Source organism: Capricornis sumatraensis, chromosome 6, assembly GCF_032405125.1.
Source record: "Capricornis sumatraensis isolate serow.1 chromosome 6, serow.2, whole genome shotgun sequence".
Taxonomy (NCBI): Eukaryota; Metazoa; Chordata; class Mammalia; order Artiodactyla; family Bovidae; genus Capricornis; species Capricornis sumatraensis.
In genome coordinates this window covers 84,049,297-84,055,296 of record NC_091074.1, presented here as the reverse complement: position 1 = coordinate 84,055,296, position 6,000 = coordinate 84,049,297, and positions in this window count along the sequence as shown.

Here is a 6,000-nt window from a genome sequence, read left to right as displayed (position 1 = left end):
AGTGTTCTTGCCTGGAGAATCCCAGGGATGGTGGAGCCTGGTGGGCTGCCGTCTATGGGGTCACACAGGGTCAGACACGACTGAAGTGACTTAGCAGCAGCAGCGGCAGATACTGAAACCTCCTCCAGGTGGGAGAAGTTAATGATTAATGATGGTGTGCTGCCCGCAAGGCTGGAGACCCCAGACCAGTTGGACCTGAAGGTGGATGATGTTGACTCCTGCTTAGCTCACCACCAACCCCCTTAGAAGAATATCCATGAGCTGATCATGCCTTCTTTGAACAATTGCTATAAAACTTCTCACCATCTTCCTCAAGTGGGAATACATGGTTTGAGGGCTTTAGCCGCTATGTCCCCGTTTGCCTGGCAAAACAATGAATCTACCTTTTTCTACTTCACCCGAAGCTCTGTCTCCAAGATTGGATTGAGCACTGGTGTACAGAGAAGCTGAGCTTTCAGCAACAGTATGTGCCCATCCCTGTGTCCATGTGTCCCTGTGTGTGTTGTATGCTGGGAGGGAGAAGAGGTGAGGGTCTGCATTGTGTCTTGTGTCCATGCGTCTGTGATGCCTGTGTATATCTGCACGTATGTCTGTATTCTGTGTCTGGGGAGTATCTGCCATAAGTTTGCTTGAGTTTCTCAGCCTTCATATGTTCATATGTACTTAGCCCCCAAATTCTAGACTTCGCGCCAGCACTTCTTCACTCTGCTTCAGCCACTCCCTCTTGTGGTCATGTCCCGAGTCTTCTCAGCAGTGGAAAGGGTGCCACCTCAGAAGTTGCAACAACCCAGTATTTCAGGCTCTGATGTGCCCTTCTCTCCCTCCAGTTCTCTCACACCACACTTGTCTTCCACTTCGGCAGGGCCTCCGGCAAAATGCTCATGGCTCCCCATGTCTCCCAGCCTTGACCTCCTGGTGTATTCTTCAGTGGCTCCCTCCTCAGCACCTTCCCCGTTCTGTGCTGTGTGCTGTTACGTCTGACTCTTTGCAACCCTATGGATTGTAGCCCGCAGTCTCCTCTGTCCATGGAATTTTCCCAGCCAAAGAATATGGGAGTGGGTAGCCATGTCCTCCTGCATGGGATCTTCCTGACCCAGGGATCGAACCCACGGATCCCATGTTTCCTGCATTGCAGGCAGATTTTTTTTACCCACTGAGCCATTGAGGAATTCCTCCCACTTCTACCCCACCCGGCTAATCCTCAACTCTGTAGTGGAGCCTCACTGAAGAAACAATCGGAAGGAGCCGGGGAGGAGGTGGGGAAGGGGTGGATGAGTCTACTTACAATGCGTCACCTGTAACTGCTGCTGGGGATTTCTCTACCTGATACAAACTGCCTTCCCTCTCTCACTTACAGATGTGGCTTTTTCCCTACTGCACCCCTTTCCTCCACCCCAAAGGCTTCAGTTGATCTCGGCACAAATGCCTTGCCTCCCAGCACCTCTCTGAACACCCCTCTGCCTGAGGTCAGTGGGTGTGAATCTCTTCCATTTCCTGCCCCCTCCCACCTCCAAACTTGCCTGCAACTGCCCCCATTCTCCCCTCCTTTTCCTGTATCATTGTGTCCTTCCTCACATTCAAGGCTGTGCTGTGCGTGCTAAGTCATTTCATTTGTGTCTGACTCTGTGACCCTGTGGACTATAATTCACCAAGCTCCTCTGACCGTGGGATTCTCCAGGCAAGAATACTGGAATGGGTTGCCATGCCCTCTTTCAGGGGATTGTTCCGACCCAGGGATCGAACCCTCGTCTCTTATGTCTCCTGCATTAGCAGGTGGGTTCTTTACCCCTAGTGCCACCTGGGAAGCCCACATTCAAGGCTAGATCCAGCCAAATGAATCTAGCTCAGTTCTGTTTTGTCAGTACTCTTTTAATCAAAAGTGACAGAATCTCAACCCAAAGCTGCTGAAGGAGACAAAAAGGGACCCTTTATCAGCTCACACAACTAGGATGCCCAAAGTTGTATCCTATGTAGGAACAGCTAGATCCAGGAGCTCATGTGATATCGCCTGGACAATGTCACAATGCTATGCCTCAGTTTCCTCATCTGTAAAATGGGATATTAGTGGTCCTGACCACTCACAGTTTTTGTGAGAAATAGAAGCCATCATAAACTCAGATAGTGGGGCTCTTCTGGTGGCCCAGTGGTTAAGAATTTACCTCCCAATTCAGGGGACATGGATTCAGTCCCTTGTCAGGGAACTAAGATGCCACATGCCGTGGGGCAACAAAGCCCACATGTTGCAACTAAAGAAGCCTGTGCATAGCAATGAAGACCCAGCACCCAGCCAAAATGAAGAATAACTCAGACAGCTCCTTGGTGGCTCTCAACTCTCAACTCTTGTTTCTCTGTGCAGCTGGTTTCATTCTTTTCTCTGCAATCTGACTTTCTTTCTTCCTCAGTCGAGTAAAGAAAGTGCCCACCCGCAATTCCTCAGCATATCAGGTCGGTTAGAACTGAAATATTTGATCCCAGTTCTTAATACCTGGAAGAGAGAATTCTATCAGTACAGTATGGGTCAGTGTCCACAACTGGGCCATTCAGGAAGGGAAACATCTGGTAAAACGTAGCTGTAGGCGGCCCACCCCTGAATGAGGGCAGTTGGAAGGGGAAAGGAGAAAAATTGTGAATTGACCAGACAACCCAAAAGGTGTGTGGGGAACAAAGTTAGATTGCAGAGAAAAGAATGAAACCAGCCGCACAGAGAAAAAAGAGTTGAGAGCTACTAAGGATGTTGTTTGGTCAACTCAAAATTCCCCACACACATCCAGGGCATGAACCTGGATCCTTTCCCTCAAAGTAGATAAAAGCCAAGCCTTCCAGGTGTCTAGATTTGAACCTTATCCTATGCCTTAGAGTCCCTGGAGGTTGATGGAAATTAGTCTGATAAGGAGATCAGAGACACTTTATTTAAGAAAAGGGCTACAGTGGAAACTCCCTGTGGGAAAGTTCAGGAAGCTGCTGGGGCTTGTCCTGGCCTGGACCTGTGGATTCCATGTGCATTAATCCCAGATCAAAAACGTGTTAAGGGAAGTCTCTGAAAGTTACAAGTGCTGACAAGTCATGGTGTGGGGAGACAGGCGCTCCAGCTCTGGCCTCCCATCTGAGCCTCAGGCTTGTGAGAAGATCACTTTCTTTGTAAACAAAGGCAGTGCTGGCCATACACCTCCATTGTGGCTTTGAGTCCCAGGAGCAGAATTAGCCAGCAGGGACCAGGCAATGATTCCTGGGGTCAAGACAAAGTGGAGGATTACAGGGGACCATCCATTCACCCCCTGATAGCACAGGAGAAGGATACAAACCCATCTGTAAGAGACATCAAAGAGGGGAGGAGTGCTTCCCTGCAAAACTAATCAATACTTCAGCTTGACTTTTAGTATGAGTTTTCTTATTGTGTTAAGAAACATAAAGGAGTAGGGCTTTTACAATTCTTAATGTATATATATCAACAATAACAATAATAATATTATAACAATAAACTCATAGAGTGAAAGGCAAAAGATTCACACAATCTGAGGAGAAACCAGAGTATAACAAACTCTTAATCAGTGCTTACTACATGCCAGGCAGTGCTTTAAGTGGTTTATACAGATTAGCTCATTTAATCCTCAAAACTTTTGAGGTAGTACTATTATTATCCTTATTTTACAGCTACCTCACACTTTACCTTGCTTACCTCATGGCTTCCTCCACCTGAAAAAACTTTCAGCTGCTTCTATTTCTAAGTACCTGATCGCTCTACATTTTCAAGGTCATAAAACTGATTTATTTTTGAGCCAGTTCAGGCTGTAGGATGCTGGTCAGCCTATGGTTTGTTTGCTCTTGGGTCTGGTATGGGAAGCGGATAGAAGTTACATGGTATAAAACATGAGTGCCTATGGTTGCCTTTTAGGTGGCGCTGTTGGTGAGGCTGTTTTCTTAAGTGTCTCCAAGACAGGCTTGTGTAGCTGAGGTCCGGGCCAAGCCTTGTGTCCTCAAGCTGGAACTATTGTTTGTGCCCCATCAGTCCCATGTCATTGCTCTCTTTGGAAGGCATCTTTCCTTTCCTTTTCCCTTCAGTCCTATATGTCTGGTCTTGGCTAGTCCACTGAGGACAGCATCCCCAGTCATTGGTCAAAGAAAGAAGGGAAGGGACCAGAGCCAGCACAGGTGAATTTTCACAAGCTTGGGACTCCCTCACTGTGAGGTCCGGGTGGGGCTCTTCAGTCCCTTTTTTCTACTTTCTTGCCTGTGTGATGGGACTCTTCAGTGCCTCCACCAGCCTCATCCAACCAGGGCTGGCTGTCCACCCAAGGGTCATTCCACTAGCACCACCTACTCTTCCTCGCTGGATGATACTCGATTGTGTTTGGATGCTCAGGAAAGTGGTCCCTTCATGGCTCCAGGGGGCACATGTACATGCTTAGGCCATGCTCGGTAATTCCAACCCTTGCCAATGATGGCTTTCAACTTGACAATGGACATGTGATGATGCCTTGGCCAAGAGACCAGCTGAAGAGGGCGTTTCTGGGAAAGGCTTTTGTCCCTGGTTAAAAAAAAAAAGAAGTATCCATGTGGGGAGTGCCCTGGTGGCTCAGTGGTTAAGGACTTGGTGCTTTCACTGCCATGGCCTGGGTTCAATACCTGGTCGGGGAACTAAAATCCTATAAGCCATGTAGCATGGCCAAAAAGGAAAAAGAAAATAAGCTATCCATGTGAAGATACTCTCCTTTTGACTCTAGAGTGAGAGCCCCATTGCAGTCTCTGAAGAGAATGGGCTTGCTCTTTGGGATTTACAAGAAAGCATGTTTTGTTCCAAGTTGGAACAGGTGGCCTTTATTCAAGTAGGTATACAGAAAAGGTCCTTCATCACCGATGATGCAGGAATTCCTGTAGGAGTTGGGAATTTAAAAAGAGGAGGTTGAGTTAGAAGATCTTTAAACCATGTCCTGTCACGAACAGGTAGAATTGTGTAATAATCTTTCACTAGTCTTTGCCATGTTATCTTGATGAAATTGGTGTAGTTTCACAGGAAGGGCCAAACTGTTGCCCCATTTTAGCACTCAAATATTGACCCTACCTTCTACTTTCACTGGACCAAGGATCTCTCTCCCATAAACCTCTCTCTCCCATAAACCTCTCTCTCCTGCTTGACAGCAAACAATGGCAGCTTTTCTGTGGTTGGCCTGCCCTCTGCTGGATTGAGAAGATGGGTTGCAGAGACCGTGGACTTCTGGGATGGGCCAGCTCTCCAGAAAGGACGTGATCAGGAGACTGGATTTCCTTTGGGGTCACTCTGGTCTATTGGTTCACCAGAAGTTAGGTCTGGGAGGCTGTGACCCAACTCTGAGTGGGAGTTGGAATCTTCCTAATGAACACAACTGCCTGGTTTAGAGGTTAGAAAATGTGTGTGTTGTGTGCCTGTTTGAGTTTCTTTATTCATGTAGAGATGAAGAGATGTAAGAGACCTCATTTGTCTAGTGTTAAAAACAAAACTTCCTAGACAAATTGATGGCTAGCAATTGTCAAAGCTTATCAACTTGCTAATAAGGGATTAGCAAGATAATAAAGCTTATGCTTTGGGTATAGAAAGGCTGTGGAAATTGATGGATTATGTAGCTTGGATACAGAAGACTTACATAAGCAGCTAGTTTAGAGGGGAGACTCCCTAACTACCTAAAGCTTGCAGTTTGGTTACAAATAGTAACAAATGTCATAGTTAAGTCCCTCATTACAAAGGAAATGTGGAGGAGGAGGATTTGTGTAGCCAGGGATATTGGCTGTCAATCAGAGATTAAAAATCCAATATATCAAAGAAGCAAAGAATGAGGATACATCTGCGGCTGCTACCTGTAATCGTAAAGTTTCATTTCTTAAGAATGGTGTCTGAGGATCTGATTGCCATGGGTGCATAAACCACAGACTCCATAACAAATAATAAGATCTGACTTGAAACAGGCTACTTTGCACCAGGAATTTTTCTCAAGCAGCAGAAGCAGTGCAGCTAGAATATAATTTGTG